The sequence below is a fragment of the Camelus bactrianus genome, chromosome 14, assembly GCF_048773025.1.
Source record: "Camelus bactrianus isolate YW-2024 breed Bactrian camel chromosome 14, ASM4877302v1, whole genome shotgun sequence".
In the NCBI taxonomy this organism is placed as follows: domain Eukaryota; kingdom Metazoa; phylum Chordata; class Mammalia; order Artiodactyla; family Camelidae; genus Camelus; species Camelus bactrianus.
In genome coordinates, this window is record NC_133552.1 from 12,464,582 (window position 1) to 12,484,788 (window position 20,207).

At 43.4% G+C, this 20,207-nt stretch overlaps 1 non-coding gene across 1 annotated transcript; it reads left to right on the forward strand.

Moving 5' to 3' along the window:
• The first annotated feature begins 14,318 nt into the window (after positions 1-14,318).
• TRNAV-AAC (transfer RNA valine (anticodon AAC)) lies at positions 14,319-14,390 on the forward strand. Its single transcript has one exon. It is a non-coding gene; the product is annotated as a tRNA-Val (tRNA).
• The last annotated feature ends 5,817 nt before the right edge of the window (positions 14,391-20,207 follow it).

Sequence of the window (20,207 nt, forward strand, 5' to 3'; positions counted from 1 at the left end):
TTGTGATTTTGTTATTTAATGTTGGACATTAATAAAAATTTTACAGTTTCCAGATGATGCTGTCTTCCGCCAGAGAGACTTCAGCCCGCCCTCTGCCCAGCAGATAGTGTCTTAATCCAAGGATCCACTGAGATCATTAGAGGCTGGGCTGCAGCTTTAGTAAAACTGTTTATCTCTGAGATGTTTCCTCCTAAGGAGTAACCCTTTTGTTTCCCTGTTATTTTCTATTGCTGGAGTAACAAATTACTACAAACTTAGTGGCTTGAAACAACACAATTTGCTGCCTTACAGTTGTGTCTGGCAGAAGTCTGACATAGGTTTACTGGGCTGAGATCAAAGTATGGGCAGGGTTGCCATCCTTTCAGGAAGCTCTAAGGGAGAATCCATCTCCAAGCATTTTCTAGATTCCAGAGGCCACGTGCATTCCTTGGCTCGTGGCCTCTTCTTCCATCTGCATGGCCAGCAGTGCAGCAGCCTCCAATCTATTTCTCTACTTCTGTAGAAACATTGCCTTTTTCTGCCCTATCTCCTATGAGGCCCCTCCTGATTAGACTGGGCCCACCAGATAATCCATGATAATCTCCTTATCTCAAAATTCTTAACCACTTCTGCCAAGTCCCTTTTGACATATAAGGTGACTTTACATGCAAAAGTTCAGGGATTAGGGTTTGGGGATCTTTGGAAGCCACTATTCTGCCTACCGAAAGTCCAACAAGTAAGGCTTTCCAAGTTTAACAAACGAAAATACAGATTGCTTGGTTAAATTTGAATTTCAGATGAACAAAAAATAATTTTTAATTTTAAGTATGTTCTAGTTATTATAAGGATCATACTTATAATATAAAATTATTTATTGTTAATCTGAGATTCCACATGAACTGGGCCTTGCCCTGTATCTTCTCTGGCAAGTCTACCCCCAGCGCCCATAGTAAGAGTCTGAGATCCCCTCTTCTAAGGTCTACACCTTGTCTCCTCAGTGTGGCGAGATTGCCCGTAACTCAAAATGCTTTTCAGAAATTTCTTGCTTAGCTCCTTAAACTCCCAGAATCAGGTAAAAGTCTTGAAGGCAAAACCATCCACATGCCAAGCTTAGTTCCCTGACCCATTCTTCTCGCCAGGATCTTAGCCTAAAAGTGTCTAATTGTGACATTTCATCCCCTGTGCCTGCCACAGTCTCTGTTGGTTTCTCTTTTTCTGCAGTGCCTCTGCCAGGGGAGAGTTCAGGTTCCTTTCCTGGACCCCAAATCAGCAACTGTTTTAGGGGAAAAGTCGATGGCAACTCTCAGCTCACTTTCTACTGTCCGACCTCTTTTCAGAACCTTGAAGCCTCTAGTCTTGGTTGTTTCAACAGCCCCCTGATGCACTTAAATCGAGGTTTTGTAATTTACCAGGCGGGAGTATTGTTTAGCTGCAAACCGCTTCATCAAACTAGGGCATCTGATAACAAACCCGGTGCTTTCCCAGGACTGTTTATCACAGCAGTAGAAGCGGTTGGTGGACAACAGCTGCACAGGTGGAAAGAGTGGAGGTGGCGTGGTGACATCAGAATGCAGAAAGTGTGGTTGGCCAGGCTTGGTAGTTGGCTGGACCTCAGGGACCTTGGCAGTGATGTTTGGCCTGGGGCTGAGCCAAGCAGGGCCCGCTGAACAATGGGAAGTTGGCAGCAGTCACCTCCTGCACACGCAGCTGCCCTCCTAGGTAATGTCAGTGAAACCCAGGGAGAGGCTGTCCACAACTCCAGGCCTCGGCCTGGAACTCTGTCCTGGGCACAGCCCTTTAAAGGAGCCGAGTTGTAATATCATGACTTGTAAGCTTTTTCCTGCCTTTAATTGCCCTCCTCTATCAGCAAGCACGCTGTCACTGCTTCTCCAGTGATTGTGGTAATCTTGCTCCTGGACTTGAATCAGACACCAGCACAGCCAGTTGTGGGGATGGACGGGGTTGGGTAGCCAAGGTCAAAGGCAGGAGGTCTCCAGTCTGGGCCTTCTCCTCTTCCTTCCTCTTCCTCATCTAGGGCATTTTGGCTGCTGCTTACTTTGCACCAATGACATAATTTCTGGTACTGGGCACCAGGCCTCCATCCACCATGTCTCAAGGAGCCATAATTTCTCCCTCTCCATTAGCAAAACTTCTCCAAAGATTCTGAAATAACTTGCCCTGATCAGGAAAGGCAAGCAAATCAACAAATGGGACTTTACCTCATTCTGGGATGTTTCTACTGTGTGGAGCTTAGAAAAAACCTGAACTCAAAGCTTGAAACACCGACCATTCAAGTGGCCTTCCCAGGTGAGCGTGGCTTTCTGGCTATTTACCATCTTTTCCCCTATCCTGAAATTTCAAAGTGTTATTACCTATTTATAATGGGATGTTCCAAGTAAAGTCAAAATTTTAATCAATAAAATATTTTAAAAAGGAGTAAGGAGATCACACATTTCCCAGGTGAGATGAATATCCTGGGATAATACTGAGCTGATATCATGGGTTAGAGAAACATAAAATGTCCTTTTATAAATTATTTTCATACCTGATGACTAAATGAAATATATCCTGGGTGGCATCCTGAAACAGAAAAAAAAAAAACCCCAACGGGTGAAACTAAGGAAATTTGAATAACAAAATGAATTTTAGTTAAAAATAATATATCCGTTTCCAGTCATTAGTTTGACACATATACCGTCCTAAGGTAAGATGTTAAGAAGAGGGGAAACTGGGTGCAGGGTCTGTGGGAACTTTCTACAGTGTCTTCACAACTTTTCAGAAGATCTAAAATTATCCTGAAATAAAAGGTTAATTTTTAAAAATGATTTCATATACAAAGAAGGTGCTGAAAAGCAAAGGGGTGTGGGACAATAAAAGGTTACACTTATGACTCAAGTTAGAAAATAGAATAGAAGTATTAATATTCCATGCAGGTTTACAGAAATGATGTCAGCAAATCATGTTTATCTAGAAATAGTCATAATGGAGAGCATGTCTAGTGATGAGAGCAGTGCTACGGAGCCCAGCATCCCCAAGTTCTCGCTCACTTACAAATAACCCTGAGGAGTTATTTGTAACTTTCTATGAATGAAAACCTATGTCTTTCCCAGTTTTTAAAGAGCTATGAGTGGGGAGCCAAAACTTACTCTTGGCCCCTATTCTTTCATTCTCCTAAAATTAACCTATTGGAATGAACGCTTCTACTCAGCTGTTTGGAATGGGAAATCTATCTCTAAAAGTAACCATTTTAGTCTAAGTTTTTTGAAATGAGGCATTTGATTTTTTTTTAACCGTTTTTATAAAAAACGTCAAACATACACACCAAAGTGTGTAGAACAGTATAATGACCCCCTGTTCCCATGACCCGGTTTTATCAGTAGTCGAGACTCACTAAGCTGGTTTCAACTATCCCCTCTACCCTCTCATTTTTTTCCCTAGAATAATATAAAGCAACTCCCAGATATCAGAGTCATTTGCTTTTTAAATATACCAAGATTTTAGGCATTCTTCTGTAAACATCTATGGAGCATCTACTTTGAGGCCACTATTTTAGGAGGTGAATGTAGAGATGAGTTAGAGATGGATCTCGTTCACAAGGAAGAGCTTAGTTTAATAAGAAAGCTAAGACATAAACATAATCACCACAGTGCACTGTATAGAGGGATAAATGCTCTGACAGAGACCCAGGCAGCGAGCTGCAGGAGTTCAGAGTAGGGGTGGGGAACGTCAGCTGGGAGCGCTGAGAGCCAACTTTGTATGAGATGCTGCATCGGACTTAGACCACAAATGAGGACCAGATTTAGATGTGCAGCAGGATGAGGGGTGCGGAAGAGCTGTCCGCTGTCCCCCGCTGTGCCCACCACCCTCTCCTTCAGATACACATGCAGTGCAGGGGCATCTCTTAAAAAAAATGGATCCACCACAGTGGGCCAAATATTAGAGGCAACTTCAGCCGAATGTGATAAAAAGAGAAGCTGAAGAAAGTTAAGTTTTCTTCGAACCTGACAGAATGGGGACTCTGAAAGAAATTAAATCATTATTAAAAAATCAAGATATTTCTAGTTCTTTCCCCTCATGTTTGAGAGATACACCGCTGTGAGCATTTGAAGATGTTGGCGTGAGAGTAGATAATTATAGAATTAAGTTTGGGTTTGGAGGCAGCAGAATGTCAAAGAACAAAGAGCATGGTGACAGAGCGAACCTTGGAAACGAGCAAAGCCTCTTCTTCAGCATCTTGGTGTTGAGTGTAAAGGAAAAGGAGGGATGAGGAAGGAGGAAATGACTGTCAGAACTACTTGGTTTTTCTCAGCGAAGTGGAGGCAAAATAATATGCCAACCACGGGAGTCCAACCGGACTGGAAGCAAAGGATTTAGCCAGCGATGGTGACTGCAGTGGCGCTCTCTACACCCCTCCAGGTTCTTCCCTATCATTTCCAGCCAACTAGCAATGAGTCGAGACCACGTGACCCCATGGTTTGTGACCATAAACCACTTGTGTTGTTTCCATGATGAGGCACCGGAAAGCTGGGGTAGCACCTTCATTCAACCCTCTCTCCCCCTGCCACAGCCACCCTGGGAGCCCCGTGGCAAGATGGTAGCATCACAAGATGGGGAAGGCTGGATCCCAAGTCATCGTATGGAGGAGAGCCAGCCAATAGACTGTGGCCGTGACAGAATGGAAGGGTGGACATCTGCTCTGACATCTTGAAGTTTATTCGCTAGTGCAACACAGCAGAGCTTATCCTCAGTGTCCCGCTGTAGCCAGGCTCACCTGGGAAGCACCTGTGGTTTCCTCTAACAGATGTCTGCTGGATCCCAGTAATTAGACAAAACTCTAAGAACAGACACCGTGTCTCACACACCCCTCCGAGGAACTAACCTCGCGTTTTCACTGCATGTGAAAATAGATCAAAGAAAGCCTCAGCGTTTGACCTTTTGGAATTCTCATGCTTCATAAAGAAAAAGGAAGAAATCTCAGACGCTTTAGTTGGAAAAATAAAGTGGTGGTCTAAAGAGATAACTCTGGGGAGAGCGTTTAAATTTTCAGAGTCATCATATTCACTGCGTTCAGTAACAGCCAGACGATTGTGTAGTGTAAGTTCTCATGGGCAAAGCTTTGGTTTAAGTATCAGATCAGGGGCCAGGACGCTTACGCGGAGACCCCGCTGCTTGAGAAATGATACTTAGTTCTCAGTTGTTCCCCCAAATATTTTGATCAGCTATACAGTTTCAAAGCAACTGTAGATGTGAGTCCTGGCTATGGTACAGTCTTGGGGAATGTTTCAAAAACAACAAAATCATTATCAAATCGAGACATTTTAGAGGTGATCCACCGGTATCATAAACCTTTGTACTTAGGGGGGAAAAAAGGCAGCTCCCGCCAACAGCGCTGACGTTAGGTCAGTAGGTTTCCCGTCTTGAATGCCTGCAAAACTCAGGGAACAGAACACGGAGGAGACGTAAGTGGTAGCGTAAGAAACATGATAGAAATAGAATTGCGTGATGCTTTCACAGACACAGCAGTTCTGTACTTCAAAGAGTGAACTAGAATAAACCTAGTTTCTTCTTATAGAAGATAATAATTTTAATTAACATTTGTGTAGCATTTTGTAATAAGATGCATTTTGTGCCATTTATTTCTTACAACAAATGTCTGGCGTAGGTAATGTTATTAGTTCTATTTACAGTAAAGCAAACAACAGGCTACAGACACTGTTCAGTTTCCATTACAGGAACTTTGGCAGAAATTTGGCATCAGAGTAGGTGTTCCACGGAGCCCCTCTTGCTGCTTGAGCAAAATCTGGGTAGAAACATGGGATGGTGGGCTGGACCAGAGGGAGCCCCTCTCCCCTCTTCCCTATGGGCTGTCTTGTCCGTCCAGTCTGTTCGGGGGGATTCTTGCAGTTTGGTGGCCCAAGGCCAGGGAGCAAGTGACACCTACCCCTGGATGAATGAACCATATTGCTTCTTGGAGGCACCCAGTGTTACTTGTGTTTTTTGGGGTGAAGATCCAAAGACAGAAGAGAAGTTTGCTTATGCTGCAAGCTGAAACTGGTCAAAGGTAAGCTTTAAATGTGTTCGGACACCTTGTGGAAGATTTAGGCAGTTGTGTACCTTCTAAGAGGTGGAATCTTAAAACTACCCTTGAGGCCCCCTGGCCCTTTGTCCTAGGAGAAGACCCGGAGTAGGCTCCTCCATGAGGCAACTGGGACTTAGGGCGAAAGTCTGAGTAGTGACGAGCAGACGCGTGTTGGTTAGCAGGTGTGTGCACGTCTTTTAGCAGACTTACGTCCCTTGCACAGATAGAAACGTTCCTAAGTTTGGGTTCACGGTACAGACTAGCCGGTTTGTTGCTCTGAGCACCTGCTGCTCTGTGGCTGGTGCTCACAGTCTTACGGCTTCTTCATTTGCAGAAGATGACTCTGAACACTTGGCTTTACACCTGGCAGTCTCCCAGGTAAAGAGAGGTAGGGGGCGGAAATCTGGATTGAGCATTTTCCTCTAGTGGAGGGAAAAATTCTTTGTAGGGAAAAAAACTCCTCTAAATACAAATTCTACCAATGTAGTTAATTTAGATTAATTTTTTATCCCCACTACTGACTTATGAGTTGGATGCTGTGTCCAAGTTGTTAAAAGTAACAGTCTCAGTTTCCTCATCCTTAAAATAGGGATAACAATAGTTCTACCTCACTGCTGCTTTAAGAGTTAAGGGATCCCGAGTTTGCGACACACAGCAAGGGCTTGATAAATATTTGCTACTGTCCCAATACCACCATTCCGTCAAAGGCACTTTTACAGGGACACACAGCAGTGTGCAAATGTTCCCTACTTCACTTATACTATGAAAATGTAGTTATGGTCACGTCACCTATATTGGAAATTGACTCTTTCAAAGCTCTCAGCTTACATACAGAAAACACTTTTCTGCTCTAAAAAAATTCTAATCACTCCATAATCTTTATCATCATAAGTCTTTAAATTTTTTTAAAAATTTATTATTATTTTTTAATGGAGGTACTGGGGGTGGAACCCAGGACCTCGGGTATTTAAAGCCCATTGAGCTATACGTCCACATCCCCCCAGCATCGTAAGTCTTTATCATCAAAAATCGTAATTTTTTCCCCCAATACCTGAATTACATGGATATTATCTGACAGTAACACAGGGCCCCTGCCTTGAGGGAGCTGTTAAGAATTAGCAGACAATGCCCCCAAATCGATGTATATGCTCACATAGGCACATATTTGCAATTTTCATCATGTGCAGTAGACACATGTCAGGCATTTTTAAGGGCTGGTCTGCATGTTTCATCTGAAAGGGCAAAATGGGCCCCCGCCAGAGCCAGGGGACGCTTGCAGCTCGCGGGGGGCCCGAGGGCCTGGAGCTGCGTGTCCTCTTGCTGGCTTCCCCACCAGCCTCCTGCATGGCTTTGGCCAAGCTCCACGGGGCGTGGAGCCCAAAGCTTGCCCACAGGATAGCATGGCTCGCCTGGCAGGAAAGCGGGTGTTGCAAATTGGCGCGCTGCTTCAAAAGAACTGGAGAACAAAAGCAGATGTGAGCTCTGACATACGCTCTGGGAGCTGGGGGAGGCCAGCAGGCTGTAGAAGGGTAGGCACTCGCTTTGTTTTAAGCCAGCCAAGTATCCAGCTATTGAAGGAGGCAGTTTGCTCAAGTGATGCTTTTATAAGTGAACCAGACTTTACATACTGGATTCTTTCCTCCCAGATGTTTTGATTTGCTTCGGGGGTGTCTTGAGAAATATATATTTCTTTCTCTTTGGCATTCTTAGGCGTCTCCTCTTTGTTTCTCTGTCTCACCAAATAGAAATCCATCGGTGAGAACCGAAGTCTCTTTCTACTTGAAGATGTAGAAGGGCCTTGTAGTAATCCTTTCTAAAAAGGAGCACCAGGAACCCGAGGACAAAATATCACTTGTAACACCTGGTAATACCTTCCTCTTCTGCCAGTAATGTCGAGAGGTTTTGCAGCCGTGCGAAGAATTGATGAGGTCCACTCAATTCCTTTTCCTTGTCAGACCTGAGCGACACTGAAGGCACAGCTTTTTGGAACCTCTGAGTGTTTAGGATGCTGAGGGCGAGAACATGTGAGCTCCCACCATGAAGGGGCGTCTGCAGCCTGGGAGGGGAAGGAAGGCAGAGAACCACAGCAGCATCGTGGCACCCTGCCTGCCAGCGGAAGAAGCTGGCAGCTCTCCTGAGAAATGCAAACGGCATTCCTCCAATTAGTTAGCTATCATCTCGGAAGCCTTTGTTGAGGAGCCTGTGGTTTGGGGAAGCAGTTGAAGCCCCACAAAGTGATTAAGTCTCTGGTTTTGAAGACCTGTGAAAGCTCATCAGGGAAGGAGGGCAGATGAGAGAAAAACAGGGCAAGGGAAAGCAGGATATGTGTCATAATGTAGGGTGACTGGTGACATTTATACTAAAGGGTTTAAGAAAGGAGAGGCGCATCCTCTTGTCAGCATCCTTCGGAGAATTTTTCCTTCCACTTTTCTGCTTCCTCCTCAGTCTCCCAGGCAAACCAAGCCAGCCCTTCCATGCAAGTGCTCCTTGGGGCTCTGCTGGGCCCGTTTCCTACTCATTCACACGCTACCCCTAGGCAACCCCCAGTGCTCCCGTGGTGCCAGTAACTACCTGCAGATTCCTCCTACCAGAGCCTCAAGTCAGACCCTTCTCTTGAGCCTCATGCTATACCTCTAACTGCCCGCTGGGCTTCTCTACCCCAGTCATTCCAGAAACATCCAACTCAACATGGTCAAGACAACTCACTGCTTTTGCCCAGTCGTGCCCTGAAAGCCCACCCTTCGTTCTCTATGTCACATCTTTGTGAGCAGCGTGGTCACCCACGCCACACTCACCCTGAGTGAGTCTCTCACAAACCCATCCCCTCCTCTCCATTCCCATCACCATGACTTTAGTTCAGACTCCATTCATGTCCCACCTGGATTGCGACCTGAAAACCCCATCTCCCGTCTCATCTCCTTTAAATCAGTTCTTCACAGCGTTATCGTGGTACTAATTAACACAAGATGAAACATACTGTGTAACGGGGTTTCGCTCTGGTCTTGGAACTTTGTCTGGAGTCCCATTACTGAGAAACCACAGGCCACTCTGAAGAACCAGGCACTCCCTTCCAGGGCTCACTGACAAGTGGCCAAATTAGCCATAGATCAATCACTCCCACCACGGCTTCCAACGTAGGTCCGCGGAAGACTGGAGCTCATTAAGTTATTAGGGACGAGGGGGTCATTGAGGCCTGGGGCGAAGGGAGAGAATGTGTTGGCTTTTCTCCTCTCTTTCTCACAGGCACACTGTCCCTGGAGCCAAGGATCACAGGACATAAGAGAATTTTTCATGGAGAGTGGAGGTGCCTGCAAAGAAGGTTACTGGAGACTCACTGTCCAGCCTTGATGCTCACTGGATGACATTAAGCTGGAGCCAGTGACCCAGAGCTGAGCACAGGAGAGTTCTCGGGAGAGCTGAACTTGCCTCCTCTGGAGTTCGTGACACGTGTGAGGATAGGGGCAGGAGCCTGCCTTTCTCCTGGAGTCGTCCGGAGACAACTCACACGGGGGACAAGAAGAACCAGTGGATCAGCCTGAGCTCCCAGCAAGGACACACACATCTTCACGGGAAAGGCGTGCCAGGAGGGAAACCGGGCTACTGCCATCTTCGAGGTAGTAAAGGACCAGGGGCTTTACTTTTGGAGACAGAGGCTGGGGAGGTATCACAAGAGGAGACGTCTGGAAGACATCACCCATGTCAGAGAAGGACACAGTACAGAGATCTTTCAGAGTCTCCCCAGAATGAAAATGAATTCACAAATAACCTTTTCCCCTTTTCCTTTAATCCTTCCATCCTCAGACCCCATCTTGGAGGAGCCAGTAACAGGAATGATAGAGCGAACGCCTACCGCAGTTTCCAAGATGCGTTTCAGGATTGAGCTGAGGGAACAGAAGCAGTTAGGGATTGAACGTGAGGTTGGTGTTTGTATTTAGACACTGCTGCACTTTTTGATATCTGTAAATGAGTCCATTGTCAAAGCAAGACTGTTCTTCTAGCTAAACGTGCCGGGAAGCCTACAGGATCTTCTAGAGATGTTGTCAAAGACTGAGGACAAAAGATCTGGCAAAACACATTAAAAAGCAGCACTGGGAGAAAAACAAAGTCATGTCTCACGTTCCAAAGTCAAAAATAACATGTCACTCCTTTGCTCAAAATCCCTTAGTGGCTTCCAAACATAACTCTTGGCGCATAATAAGCATAAATGTTTTTTTAAAAAATAAATGAATGAGCACATCCATATTAGAAAGAAAAGCAAGCCTACTCTTACCCACATATTTCTGACCTACAAAAAATAAAGACATGGGGAAGGCAGAGATTCTGCTTTGTTATTAAACACATTTTTACAATGTTAGGTAGACTATGAATTGACTATTTCTTGTTCTTCCTGGCTCTGCCCCGCTTGCCCCCAATATAATGTCTATATCTGTTTCTGTATCTATGGCTACATCTAAATCCATTTTCTTATCCATGTTGTATCTTATGTCATCAATGAAAAGAGAATGAGAGATGTTCTTTGCTACAGCCTTCATTAGTTTGAGTGCTCATGGAACGTTTTACCATATTCAACTCAGTAACCAATGAAGATAAAGAAATGGGACAGACTTTGTTAGATATTGATATCTGCATAGTTATCCATAGCTGTAGAGATTTATAGATACAGATATTTCTTTTCCTACATGACACCCCATACATGACCCAACCCTTTGTCTCAGCCCATTTCACCTTTGCTACTTAGAGTCCTCTTGAAATGTGGCTGCAACCAATCCCTGGGGACCCTCTGTGGCCACCATACTGAACCTGGTGGTAATTGTGCAGCTAGCATCGTTAGCTATCTTCAGGATCCCCACCCAAAGCACAGGGAGACTTCCTAGAAAATCCTTTTCACTTTTAATAAAGCCTAGCTCCCAAGATTTGATTCTAAGTCATATTCTGGTAATCAAAAAAAAAATAAATAAACATTGAATGTTTCTTTCTCTTTGCATTCCTGTATCAACAGCCCTGCAGATGGTATTTTGGGCTGACTTGATAGAAAGTCTTAGAAATGCAAAAGGGGAAATAATTTCTTCTGTTAAATTACCTTGATACAAATTTGAGCCATGAACTGGATCAGGCGCTGTGCTTGTATGTGGAAATAAAAAGATGAAAGAGATATGGCCCCAGGGTGCAAAATGTTCCTTCTGATGGGGATTTATGTAAATGAATAAATATAACACAGAATGAAAAATGCGGAGATAGACTCAACGCTCAAACTCTCCCCAGCTCCTCAGTTTCTCCTTTCTCTGCCTTCATTCTGTGATGCACTGAACACTGGCTAGGCAATGGCAATCCCAAAGCTCAGACACCTCATTTGGGCTCAGTTATTTAGCAGTTTATCTGGAAAGGCTAAGAGAACACATCTTGGACTCTAACACGTTGGAAAGCAGTCTCCTCATGGCGCTCAAGGTGAGGAGCTGGGTGGAGTGGCAAGAAATGATTCTTTTACTAATGGGAGAGTTTCAAAGAGATACTGAAACTCTGTTGCCATGTAACATTTTGAAAAACTGAGTTAAATGTGAATCCAAATCTATACCTCCAAAAGTCAACAATAACTACAGATTTAATAGCTTTTGTAATAAAATTGATCTGGAAAGTTGGTAGAAACTAATACTAAAACATTAGTTCACAGTTTTAAGCAGGAGAGAATGGTACCATCTCCACTAAATGTGATTGACCAAAATGAATTTCTAATTTCTTATGTAATTTTTACCAAGCGATGTGTTGCTGCAACGATAATGATTCAAATAAAAATGGAAATGTCCCATCAACTCAACAATCTTCGCCAATCAAGTACTAAATCAGAATCTCACACAACTACAGATACTTTCCCCTGCAAATAAGTAACTTGAGGACTATTTTTGCTGTGGGGTTTGTGAAGCCAGGATCATTTGTGTGAATCAAGTAACTCCTTTTACAGTTACCTTTTACAGTGACTCCTTTGTTTTTCAGATGCTCTGCTACCCCAAAATCATATTTGACCTTGTGGTTTCCTTTAAAATGGTCCACAGGAATTAAATATGTTAATGGCTTTACTTGGTTCTAAATATTAGCATAATCATGTGACGTCTTAATGCATCCAGTTATAATGCACCCGTATTTGGTACAAGCTTTAAACAAAAGGAAAGTAGCTCTTCAGCAATGCACGGTGGGAATGAGGGCTTGTTTTATAAGTTCATTTCCGATACTTTTATAAGGTTAATGATGCTGCTTTGATAATGGATCTTGAAGATCTTTCCACAGTACAAATCCTTCCAGGCATGATTTTACTGTGTGTAGAGAGAACTGTTAGCCATAAAAATCAGGAATCTTTTAATCGAGCATGTACACGTTATTCCAAATGATCTAAATATGAGTTTAGTAAAGAGTTGAATTAGATGGCCTGGAATTAATGTCTAAACCTATTCTAAATTTTAAAACTGATGACGAGAGATCAGAATCTCAGCTGTCAGCAGAAATCTGTGGGTTGGGGCAAAAGAAAGCCTGTGGCCCCAGCCATGGTTGGACTTAAGAGCTCTCCCTACGGACCTGCTCTATATGAGGAAACAAAACAAAATACAAAACCAAAACCTCTTCCTTGGAGAGTGTAAAACACACGGAGCGGAAGTCCGTAAGCAGAGCACAGATCCCCCAAATTCATGCCTATTTTATCTTAACCTCCTCCTTCTAAATGTTCTATTCTTACAACATTTTGGTTCTGTTTTTGTGTATGTTTTAATTTATATACTATTTCATACGTTAAGTAATTTCTGAAAAAACAAATATACAGGTATTGGAGAGGTTCAGATATTTTACCAGGAGAGTGAACAATCTCTGTAATGCAACATTAAGGTACTTCCGTGTGTCCCCTCCACCAAGAAGTCGCTTTCATCTTCGAATGACACAGTGACGAGCAATGAACTTAGGGACACGTGGGATAAAGCTCACTACGTTCTAATGACGTGTGTGATTCGGTCTCCAGAAGCTGCTTCATCTTGTAGTTGTGCTTCTGGAATCTGGTTAGATGTAATGTCTATTACATTCAAATGGACATAGTGTCTTCGACTGTGATGAAAAACACCTTTTTAAAAAGATATTCTTAGCGGGTGGGTAAAGCTCAGCAGTAAGAGCGCATGCCTAGCATGCATGAGGTCCGGAGTTCAATCCCCAGTACCTCCATTAAATAAATAAACAAACCTAAAAAGATATTCTTCCAGAAATTAGCATATTCCCTTGCTACTTCAATGTGCTAAACATTTAATAAAAGTTTCCTTAATGTCCACAACCATGTAAATTCACACAGATATGTTTTGCTATTTTCAATCTTGAATTTATTTCCCCCCCCCCTCAACTTGTTTCTTGTTTTACTGGAATGTTTAATGAGTGGGAAGAGGGAAAAAAAATAGAAAATAGAGAAAGAGAAAAATAGAAGCTTTTAAATATCAAAAGTGAAACTGAGATTATTTTTAGGCAAATAATAGTAGAATCTGCTACCATAATAATCCTCTGCTTGGGGTAACGCTTTTCTTCCAAGGAACTTAAAACACTTTATAGACAACTTAAAATCACATGGTGAATCCACAATCAAAACTAAAAACAGAAGTTACCCCCTGCTCTATTTTTATTGATAACTGCCTTTGAGACTTATTCCTGAGGTCAGGGTTTAATTACTCATCTGAGAAATGAGAGGGGACATTTTAATGGGACGAGGGAAAAATAAAAAGGAGAGAAATAGAACAGGAGAAAAATTGAAAGCAAGCATCATGGGTTATTTTCCAGTTAACTTTATTTCCTTCTGTCACTTGCCACCTCTACAAAATTTAATTGGTCTCCATCAGGTGGTGTCCAGATCCCAGTCTGGTGATTACCTTCTGTTCCTACCAGTTTCAATTGTCTCTTTTTTAAGCTGCTGGCGCTGCCACTTGGTGGAATTGCATTTCTTCCAGGGATGAACTATATGCTGAGAAATACGTTTTGTGTGCTCACGCTATAGACTAAACATTCCACTGCATGTGCTTGAGACTTTCTCATAAATAGTCTTCAAACGTACTTATTCTACAAGGTGTGCATGAGCATCTTTCTAGTGGGGAGGGGAGGATATAACTCAGTGGTAGAGTGCATGCTTGGCATGCACAAGGTCCTGGGTTCAATCCCCAGTACCTACATTTAAAAAAAATTAAAAATTAATAAATAAGTAAAAAATTAAAAACCTAATTACTTACCCCCCCCCCAAATTTACAAATTGGGGAGTATATCTCAGTGGTAGAGTGCATGCTTAACATGCATGAGGTCCTGGGTTCAATCCCCAGTGCCTCCATTTTTAAAAAAAAATTTTTAAAAAGAGAGATACATGAAGTTAAGTGCCACTAGGAGGCCAGGTAGTATGAACACCAAGAGCTGACCACTGGGTCAGGCAACGTGAGGGTCACTGGTGACCTTGTTGAGGATTTGGTGGGGGAAGGGGCCAAAAGCCTGTTGGAAATGGGTTCAAGAGAAGCTGAGATGTTAGACCAGCCAGTACAGTCAAAAGCTTGTGTTGAGAAGGGAGGAGAGATTTGGGGCAGTGGCCGGCGGGGTAGTGACGGGCACCGCAGCATACTTATTTGCTGATGGAAAGGATCTAATAGGAAAAGAAAATTGACAATGCCGGCAAGATAAGAGCATGATCATTCTAGAAACCGCTTCAAGATATCACCCAAGTCTTCGTTTTTAACTTAAAATGGGATAATAATACTTGCCTAACAGTTTTGTTATGAAGATTAAATTAAACAATATATGTGAAGTACTTCAAAAGATGTTTAAAATTATACACATATACAATAATTGCTGAAAATTATAAGGAGCCACATATGTATGTATATATTCACACACAGACACTTTGAGCTGAACTCAAGTTTCCAGGGCTCCGGAGAAGATGGGATATGGTGCAGCTTTGTGGATACTGCCCTTCATCCATGGAAAGAGAAGCAGTTGTGGCAAAGAAAAGTGGTCAGAGTCTTGCTAGCTCTTTGGCCTCGGGCATGACATTTAACCCGTCCAAGTCTCAGTTTCCTGGCCTATAAAATGCATATTAAAATTCCTGCCTTAAAGGATTAATATAAGGAATTGAAAGGGTTTATATCAAAGTTCCAACACGTAGTAGACATTTAACATGTTTTTTCTGAACTACAGAAGCCAAGCCCCTACCCCCACATCAGTCGCTCCATCTTACAGATTTTTAAATTGTCAGTCAACGTTTTTCAAAGGTGCTTTTCTGAACCTCTGTAATTAAAAAGATTTCAAACCAGCAATAATTTAAAGAAGCTCTTCATTATGTCTCTGAAAAATGGGGCAAAATCTTGGTGGTCTGAGCATCATAGCTATATAATAACCTAGCGCAGTCCCAATACTGACAAAATAAGCCGATCGGCCTCTGTATGGGCCATGAGACAATGTCGCTCCTTATGAAGCACAGCTGTGTGCTTAACGAGAGGGCCAACATCAGTCTCTGCTACTGAAGATATTTAGTAGCAATTTTTGCTATGGAGGAACTGTTGCCCCACGTCCCATGCCCTAGGGAGCAATTACTCCGTGTAAGTTATGGCCAATAGATCTGTCAGCTGAGCAAAAGGATGACTTTGAGTGTTTTTGGAGGCCACCACACGTGTAGGTCAGTTACAGGAATGTCAATAACCCAGACCGAGGACGATGGGAAGGAGTCTAGGCAGGAAGCGTCTCTTGAAACCACAAGGATGGCGTCCTCCTCTAACGTTTACATTATAAAAGGTCAAGGACAGTCAGCCAGCGCGTCCACAATTAGATCATCTTAGGAAAATAGTCAACCATTTTGTTTTTTAAAACTGACTCCAGAGAAGAAAGCCACGACCAGTAGTGCAATGGTGGCTGAGGCTGGGTTCTTAAGCAAAGTAATTTTTCTGGCTTCTTGAAATTTGATGATCTTCCTTTCCTTTAAGATACTTTTAAAAAGTCCGTACAGCACACCAGTGATCAGTTAGCATCAACTTTTATATGATGAGATGGTTATACATGGATTCTAATTTTTTGTTTGTTTTTTTTAAAGCAAATTCTTTCTTTTCTTTATTTTGGGGAGGGGGGTAATTAGGTTTGTTTGCTTGTTTGTTTGTTTTAACAGAGGTATTGGGGACTGAATCCAAGACCTTGTGCATGCTAACAAAAGACAGTATCTCCTTTGGAGCAAAAGGAAGGCATGCTTACTGCCTATTATAAAACATCTGGGTTCCTTATGCTCAGGGCTCCACCCCTATAATGTAGATCTCTGTGTGTGCGGGTGCTGTCCTGTCCTTCTTTGTGTCTCTATGGGGGCTCTGAGTCTTGGGGGAATAGCACAAGGAAATACTGATACCCTTACTATTGCTACTGTGTGAGTAACGAAGTCCTCTGTCTCTGATTTAGGCGTCTCATGTCTTCTGCTAGCATCCATGAGGCTGCCAGAGGCTAACTTCCTAGCTTGCAAGAAGGGTGAAATGTCAGCCCCTTTCCAGTTTTGGTAGTCATTGATGTGCCTTGGAAAGCCTCTGTGTGTGTACTTGTGTGTGTTTGTGTGTCTGTGTGAGACCTTCCATGTAAATGAGGTGGTTTAGAACTTCTAGAAACTAGCAAAATGACTAAAATTTTTTAAATGGCTCCCTCCACCACTGTTAACGTTTTAAAGCTGGTTACTAGGTTATAGATTCTTCACAGGAGACAACTATGCCTTCATTTCTGAAGTCAGAGCTCTAACAGTGCCTGACACAGAGAAGGTATTCAATAAATATCTGTGGAACCAAAGTCAAATAAAGCATGCCCCTGTAGACTGCCTTTTTATTGCACAGTCTCTTGATTATCATTTGATAAATTTCATTGCATAATTATTAGGCTTTGGCATTATACAGGGGTGTTACTAATATTTTGAGTATTAAATAACAAAATTTTGCACTTTACTATAATTTTATGAAGAGCTACAGTTTTTCTTGAAAGGCTGATTATCAAGCTGTGCTGTGTTTCCTAACGTGTTTTGATTATCCAGCCTCATGGAGTAGAGCAGAGTTGGCAAGTTAAGATATTTTACTTCTCTCTGAGGTTCCCCTGCCTACAAAATAAAAGCAGTTGGGCAAAATGAGGTTTAAAATCATTTTCCACCTAAAGACTCCGTGATTCTAAGGGACTGATCTCCTATTTTTCTCCCGTGAATCTAAAGAATATTAATATTCACTCAAAAGTCATTCTCTTTTTAACTCACATTGTCTGGGATTCACTTTCTCTCTTTAGGAAGGCACACCTGTCTTTGCTGGGGATGGAAAAATAAAAACAAAAAATTAATCCACCAGGAGGGGGAAGTTGTGCCAATCCCAGGCCTGATGGTTATCTAAACATCTGAGGCTGGCGTTCTCTCTCATGGTTATTCCAGACATTTCATCCTGGGGCTGTGGGGGCAGGGGACGTCAGGTGCTCTTTGGGTCTGGGGCCGGGATGGAGTTCAAAGCTGGAACTGAAGATAGGGAACCCTCCTTACAAAGTTCCCATTAACATCCTTGGAATAGAGCACTCAAGAATTACTTTAAAAGACTATTAAAAATATTGCTGTGAATGAAAATTCAGTTTAATGGTTGAAGCGTGGGGCTTGGAGTCAGGCAGATCTCATGTCTCGCCTGGGAATTAAGCCTGTGCCCCAGGGCTGAGTGAGGATAGAAATGATCATCTCAGTCGTGGCCCCAGCGCCGTGACTGCCCTGGGGAAAGGGTTCAGAAATCTTAATTACAGCTGTTGCTGTTCCACTTATTATTTGTCTGCCAGGTAGGCACACCAGAAAGAAATGCGTCTGCCCTCTCAGTGGCACAGGGTAGAGTGCAAATGCGGTTGAGTGTGGGGTTCAGTGAGGGGCTGGAGCGAAAGGAGAAATAACAGTTGTGAATAGATCTTCTGTTCAAGAAGGTCCTGACGAAGGTAATGTCTCTGCATCTGGAGGTCCTGAGGATTTTTTTCTGTGCCTTTATTTTTGTTACATGTGCTTGGGAGGCAATAATTCTCATAAAGATGAATCACTCCACAGGTGTTTTGAATCAGAAAATAATGAAGAGCAGGACCTGGGTTCCGGCCTCAGAATTCCCTGCCGCCCACCCAAGGGTCTTTTATAAACGGTCTCTTAACTAGGGAACGGTGACACTCATTCCGTTAGAACTGAATGTTTCTTTTCTTTGAAAAGTGCATTGTACCTTTTCTGGCTGAAATCTAACTTGAATGTGCTGCCGGACATTTTCTGCCACAAACTGTGATGCAGAAACCTGCCAGTGGTCCTGCGGTTCTGTGGAGGAGGATGGAGATGCCTGGTCCGGGAAGGGCGGCATCAGCTGCACCTTGACTTGTGAACCTTCGATTTGAAGAGGTTAACAATATTCTACATTCATGAATTCTTTGTAACTTGTGACCCACAGGAGAGAAAAGGAATGTGAACATCTGCATGTGTGCATGTACACACGTGTGTGTGTGTGTGTGGGGGGGGTTGCTGTGCGTGTGCACCTGCACGCAGAAGCCTGTAAGAAGGCTACAGAAGAGGAAAGCTGAGGGGGAAACGTCACCGAGGCTTGATGTCAAGAGAAATCCTGAGTCAATGTTGTTCTAGGCAGTACACACAAATTTCAGCTCAGAAACTGGCAAGTTGGTTCTATTTTTCAGATGAGCAAAGTGCATACTTTCAGAATGATGGAAGACTGTTTCAACATGAATTTTAATAGGTCTTTTTGATTGATGACAAAATACCAGGCTCGACCAGACTGAGCTGAGCCACCATCATGGGATCTGGGGCGAACACTTTCTCAAGGGACCTGGTGAGCCAGACTGCACTTTGCGGAAGAGATGATTTTTTATGTATGTATGTATCTATGTATCTATCTATGTACCTATTGATTGATTGATGTGACCTCAACCAGGGATCTACGGGATTCTCTGCCCAATTTCAGTGCAGATTATCTGGACAAACTTCACTACTCCTCTCTGAAAGACACAGCACAGCCCCAGCCAGCCCTCACAGTGCAAGAGATAAATATTCAGCATCGCCAAGCCTGAGTCAGGAGCCAGCAGCTCAGGTTTCAAATTGACTTAGGCAACTGACAGCTCCCTCTGCCTTCATTTTCCTGTCTGTGAGACAGTTTTGCTCACCCCACTAAATTTAAGAAGATGTTGAGAGAGTAAGTTCTACCATGTGGGCGAGTCCATCTGAGCTCCTTCCAAGGATGACAACGGTTGGGGGCCGCTTTCAGGGTGGCAGCCCAGCCCAAAACACACTCCTCGGAGAACTACCTCTCCCACCCAGAGCGCTGGGCCCCAGCAGCTAGCTCATCTGACGTGCCTCTGAGCCCCTGGCCAGAGTTCCTGGAACCAAGGGTGGACGAGGTGCGCCAGTGTCCAGTAAACTGAACCTCTTAGTGTCTCTCTGTGTCTCAGAAATCTGGAGGGGGGACATAGAACCTGGCTCAGTTGGTTGGGAGCCCTGAGATGAGGAGTGATGAAGAACTGGTCCAGAGAAGCAGGAAAAGCCATCTGCAAAGGGACAGAACTAATGCAGAAAAGCAGAGGAGCAGAGATGAGCCCCTACTGGTCCCAGAGAAGACGCTGGGTCCGGACTCAGCTCCAGTCCCACATTCCAGGACTCCATGCACCCTGGCTCGTCTCCCTGACCTTGGTCTCCAAGCGATAATCTCACCTCCTTCCAACAAATTTCACTTTTTAGCATATGCTAGAGGGAGTGCATCTCTATTACTTGAAATCAAATGATTCCTAAGCTTGAAATCATATAATCCGAGTTGCTTGTTGCAGAAAAGCTAGCAATGTCATTGACACATAAGGATTCTCCACCAGACTTTTTATAAGACTAGCAGATTTCTTACAAATCCCCTTAGAAAGCAAAACAACCACCACCACGACAAAAGCACACTAGCTTCCTGCTTGTTTCTACGCATCTTTGTCTATTCAGGTTGAATCTATTTGCTTAACCCTAACACACAACCGAGCAGAATTCTAAACAGGAGCCCAGAACTCAGCCATGAGTAGAGTTTTTAATTTTATTAGTGCATTGAAAGATGACCCATCTCAAACCACTCCACAGCCAAGCTGGGTTTTGACTCCGGTCCACACCCAG